The sequence below is a fragment of the Tupaia chinensis genome, unplaced genomic scaffold (assembly GCF_000334495.1).
Source record: "Tupaia chinensis unplaced genomic scaffold, TupChi_1.0 Scaffold000612_1, whole genome shotgun sequence".
Taxonomy (NCBI): Eukaryota; Metazoa; Chordata; class Mammalia; order Scandentia; family Tupaiidae; genus Tupaia; species Tupaia belangeri.
This window is the reverse complement of record NW_006160131.1, coordinates 3,642,249-3,647,709: the sequence shown is the minus strand read 5'-3', so window position 1 is coordinate 3,647,709 and position 5,461 is coordinate 3,642,249. Positions and strand designations below refer to the sequence as shown.

At 51.0% G+C, this 5,461-nt stretch overlaps 1 long non-coding RNA gene across 2 annotated transcripts in view; it reads right to left on the bottom strand.

Moving 5' to 3' along the window:
- Positions 1-638: 638 nt before the first annotated feature.
- LOC102493597 (uncharacterized) overlaps positions 639-5,461 on the bottom strand; it is an 83,568-nt gene continuing 78,745 nt past the window's right edge. The window contains exons 4-5 of one of the 2 annotated variants that reach the window (XR_001371163.2): positions 1,861-2,046; positions 639-976 (exon numbers count right to left, since the gene is read on the bottom strand). This is a non-coding gene — a long non-coding RNA (uncharacterized LOC102493597). Of the gene's footprint in view, positions 977-1,046; positions 2,047-5,461 lie in introns of those variants that run through there. The other variant, XR_003551127.1, reaches the window with a different exon arrangement.

The window sequence follows — 5,461 nt, the reverse complement described above, 5'->3', positions numbered from 1 at the left end:
GTTGGGGAAAATGGAACAAGGAGAGGCCTATGGGTGCTCAGACATGGCTCTGGCATTTAGGCAGGGCATCCCAGGGGCCTGGGGACCTGCGTGTCACTGGGACAGGAGGTGTGTGGGTCCCCACTGAACACATCTCTTGGTTCCCTGAGACTGCCCCTTTTGGGGGGCAGGGGAGGGAAGGCCAGAGCGGGCCCAGCCCTGGAGGCCCTCTTGTCCCGGTCGGGGGAGCCGGACACAGGGTCAGGGAAAAAAGTCAGCTTTTTGTTTAGTTATTTCCAAAGGATCTCCCAGTTCAGTCCCAGAACCTCTCTGGCCCCGGGCCTCTCAGTCAGCCTGCCTGGTGTCTGACCTCCCCAGCTCCGGCTCAGGGTGCTGATGCCAGCCCTGCCCCTCCGGCAGCACCACTCCTCTTGGCCCTCCTGTCTGCTGCCACACCTTGCGCCTCGGGGCTGGAATCATCCTTGCAGTTTAGTGTCTGGGCTTTCCTAAACAGAAGGCCAGGGATCGAAAAGCAAATAGGCAAAAACCCTTCATTTATTTTATCTGTGGCCTCGGATCATAAGAGCGGTCAGCTCAGGGCCAGGCTCACCCACACGGGTGTCCCGGTCTCTCAAGCTGGGTCTGTAATCAGGATCTTTAAAGAAAATAAGTCAATTAGGTACATAGAGAAGACAGAGGGTTCCTGACCTAGTGTGGGGACAAGCTGGTGTGGGCCTAGAAGTTCTGCGGAGCTCGGGGACAGCCTGGCGAGCACAGATAAGGACGGGAGGGAGGGGGCAGGTGGGCAGAGCAGGGGAACAGGAGGAGGAGGAGGGGAACGGCTATATGTTTATGGTGTTCATTACCATTTACGACACGCAATGATGTGTGCCAACACTTTTACCTGCATTTTGTTAGGGCTTTAAGGATTTCACAGACTAGTAACATCCCCTCCTTTTCAAGGTCCGAATTTTGAGAGCCGACATAAGACTGCTTGCTTCGTTATTTTGAAAGAAAATTTTTTAAAAAATTGAAAAACAAATATCCATTCAACAGTTTATGCAGTTGACAAATATTTATTGCAGGCCTACTCTGTGCCAGGTATTCTTTCTAGCCCTGGGATACAGCTGTGAACAAGGTAGACAAAACCCTTGCCCCCTCTCCTCCCTGGGAAGGGTCAGACAGACAGCCACACAGGAAATAAACAGCAGGCCAGATGGGGTGGGGACCTTGGAGGACAAGCGGGTCAGGATAGAGGTCGGGCCACTGGGGGTGGGATAGGTTTCAACAGGGTGGTCAGTGGACACGTCCTTGAGAAGGGGACATTTGGATAAAGTGCTGAAGTCGGTGAGGAAGAGAGTTTCATGGTGGATGGGTGGGAGTGGATAGGGCGGGGGAAGGAGTATAGCAGAAGACACAGGAAACACGAGAGCCCTGAGCTTTCCAACTGCAAAAACTGAAAGCAGACTGAGGGCAGACTCTCAGAATAAAGGCCACACGTGACCTATTATGGGATATCCATGATGTCCACATATGTGCACCCGTATCTAACGTAGGTACACCACGCGTCTATGTAAGACACACACACTGTGCATGCAAATGGTGATACATTAATCACTGTTTGAGGTGCACGAGGGTAAGAACTCGTCTGATTTTGTCTGCAGATTGACGTGTAACAATTACATTTTTACACATTCAGCAATCTGAACCTCAGAGGTGGAGCCATGACAGCTGGCACCAACAAGGCCTCGAGTGGAACCCCGACCTGGCATTTGCCCTATCTATCAACCACGTGACCTGTTTTGTAGCCATGACTCCTGACCCCAGCCCCCGGGTTCCATAAGTGCTGATTGAAAGAACAGCTTTGCCATCTGGTTTGACCTGAATTTTCCGCCTTCTTTTTCTTCCCCCAACTGCAGGCCCTAGAAGTTGGGGCGGTGTGGACAGTAAGAGAGCAAGCAGAACAGGTGGCCAGGCAGGGTGACAGGCTGCTCCTTTCTGGAGGTCAGTGGGCAGCTCCCTGGAGTCGGTCCTGCTACAGGAGACCTTGTGCTGGCCGGGTGTGGCCTGAAAGACAGCATTGCTTCAAAGTGGTTCACGCACTTTCCACCCCCTGCTCTGGGCCCAACTCTGCACTGGCACCTTGTAGATTATCTCCCTGATATGAACCCTCCAACAACAGAGAGAGGCAGGCTAGAGAGCATGCCTTCACTAGCTCACTCACACCTGCGTTTCGTCCGAATTTCTGAGCACTCTTTCATTCCAGAGCATTCTGTCTAAGCCGCTGTGATGTGTCAGGCACTTGCATTCTTGTTTGAAGAGATTTTAAAATAGAGTTTGATAAAGATTCCCAGCGTGTTCTCCAAGCTGTTGGATCCAGCACTAGAACCACAGACTCGGTCATGTGGGATCCAGTGGCCTTTACCACCATGCTGCTGGCCGGCCCAGATCCAGGCAAGTTCTGAGAGGAGGTGAGATCCGGGCTGGGCCTTGCAGAGTTTGGACAGGGAAAGGGCATTCAAGTATGGGAAGCTGCCTGAGCAGCGGCTGGGCAGCCAGACAGAGGAAGGCATGTCAGAACCAGGCGCTGACCCTTCGGAATGGGGCTTCCCTGCAGGGCAGTGGACAGAGCGGTGGTTAGTCAGAGAGGAGGCTGGGAAGTAGGTTCCCCATCTGGGCTCTGAGTGGCTTTTGGGGACACCTCATAGACTCAGTTAATCAGGTTTAACACTGCTTCCTGGTCTGACAGGGAAGTTCTGAAAGTTACAGGGACCACAGGGATTTCGCTACACAGAGAGGTCATTTGCATCTTCAGGGCCTCTCCTCATGCTCCCAAAGTCCCCAGCTCAGCTTCTGTTCAGATGTATATGTGTGGGATCCTGGGTTTCAATGGTGCCTCAGGGCTGGCCTCCAGTCACACCTCAGCAGGCCGGGAAGTACTCTTGGGGGTCCAGGCTATGTCCTGCTCATTTGCCTCCTGGGGGCCCAGTGCACACAGGGGCTGCGCATGAGGTGAGAGGGCAGAACACAGCCGTGGAGTCAGCCGGCCAGTCAGGTTTCCCACTCAGGTGGGTGCAGCCCTGGGGACGCCCAGCACATCAATTCCACCCTGGGCCTCAGTTTCCTCGCTGGTGAAGCAGGAGTGACAGCAACGTGTTACCAGAGGTAATGAGCAACAGTCCCCGTGGGACTGGCTTCCAGCCTCCATGACAGGCTGCTGCTGGGCTACCCGCGAACCTCACCACGTTTCCAGGACATCCTGGAGGCAGGAAGGCTACTGGTAGTCCAGGTCCTGGCACTCCAGGAAGCAGGAAGTATCCTGACAGTCAATTACTTCATTCATTCACCTACTCCTTAAATGTTTACTGGGCCAGCAGGTGGTACAGTGGTTAAGGCACTGGACTCCCACATGGCTGACTGAGGTTTGAGTCCCAGACCTGGTGGCTTGTGATTTCTCATTTTTCCTTTCTCTTTCTGTCTCTCTCTGGTCAAATTAAAAAAATAAATAAATAGTAACAACAAATAAAATTAAGTAAATAAGTAATTATTTAAAAAATGTAAAAACATATGTTTACTACCCATCCCCCCAAGCACCCAGCACTGCAAGGAGAGGGCTTTGTGCTCACATAATGTTTAAGACGAGACTTCCAACCTCAAGAAAAAGCTTGGGACCAGCATAATGGTTATGTCGCTGGACTAGCCATTAGCCTAATGGCTATGTCGCTGGACTCCCACGTAGTCGACTGTGGTTCGCGTTCCAGACCTAGTGGCTTAAAACTCACGCCGGGCGCATGTGCATGCGTGGCCAAGATCCCGAGAGGGGAATGTAGGAGAAGAGATTGCAGTGTGGCCATCTCCCCTGGGGGGTGATTTCTCGCTTTCTGTCTCTCTGTCTCTCTTTCTGTCTGTCTGGCGAGCACACATGCCCTATAGTGAAAACCTCTCAAAAAAAAAAAAAAAAAAAAGCTTATAAGACAATGAAAATGAGCAGGCAATCTGTAATTACGTCTCCCATGGTTAGAGCAGGCCACGGTTAGCTGAGTTCAGAGGGAGGAAAGGACATTATGGCTGGGACGTAGGGCTGTGGTGGAGGTAGGCATGAGCGAAGACCTCCAGGGGAGTGGCCTTCCACAGGGGCCGTGGAACTCGGATGGAGGGTGGAGCAGAAGGAAGCCTTCCAAGTACAAGTTCGCCTGCTCAGAGGCACACAGGGAGGAATCCACGTGGCCATCAGACCTGCTTAGCTGGAAGGAATGGCGGAACCTGCTTGTCCGGAGGCCAGGCTGGGTGGCAGGGGGGCAGGCCGAGCACTTCCTGCAGCCTGGGATTCCAGGGTGTTGACAGGATAAGGTCGTGGCATCACAAACTCACCTGTTCTGAGCTCATTGCTGACCACCCCCCTCAGCTGGTCTCCTGCTCCTTTGCATAGGACAAGGGGTGGGGAGAGAAGAATGGAGAAGGGACTGTGGCATGGCCATCTCCCTGTGGGGTGATTTCTCGCTTTTTGTCTCTGTCTTTCTGGTGAGCACACGTGACCTACAGCAAACATCTCTTCAAAAAAAGAGAAGACAAGGGGTAGGAAGACAACAGCCTCCAATTCACTGTGTTACCTCAAGTGGAGCCTCAGCCTCAGTTTCTATCATGTAATAGAGCAACTGGGCCAGGTGATCTCAATGGCCTTGCCAGCACTGAGGCTCTAGAATCTTCTTGTTGATTGCAGACACATGTGCCATTGCAAACCTGCCCGTCCCGATTTCTTGGCAACCACCCTCCCCATCACCTCATGGTTGGCCTTTGTAGCCATGTTTGTTTCCTGTGACACCACCCCACCCCAAGTCCTGGCAACTCAATTAGGGGAGATTCCTGACTCTGGAGGGACATACTTCAATAAGATAAATCTTTTGGAGAATGTAAACCGAGAGAACTAAGCCCTGGTTCAATTAGATAGTGTTATTACCCCCCAGCTCCAGGGTATCCTGGGCCATTGGGAAAGTCCTGATGCGTTTTCACATAGAACAATATGCCATGACTTTCCTGATGACCTAATAAAAAGAGGAAATCTTTTTTAAGCCCTTTTTCTTCTGTGTGCTTTATTTCTTTCTCCCTCCCATCAGCTCTACAGAGTAGGCCCTTTTGACATTGTCTCCCTATATGATAGATGAGGAAGCTCAATTTCTCTAAAGGATTGTATTTGTCATGTGATGGAATAAAGATGCTTGAGATGCAACTCAATTCTTCTCCCAACATTTCTTGGAATGAAACTCAAAATACTTTTCATCACTCATATATTGAAAATAATTATAACTGTAGAAGCCGCTATATGATTTTCATGTAACTACCACATGCTTTGGGCTAAAATTCCAAGAGAAAATTCCGAATGAGTTCTACTGCCTCTAAACTACCATGTTTCAGAACTGGTATGACCAATAAAGTTTTTTTTTTTTTTTTTTTGGAAGCTTTTTCTTTAGGGGGTGTGGGCTTC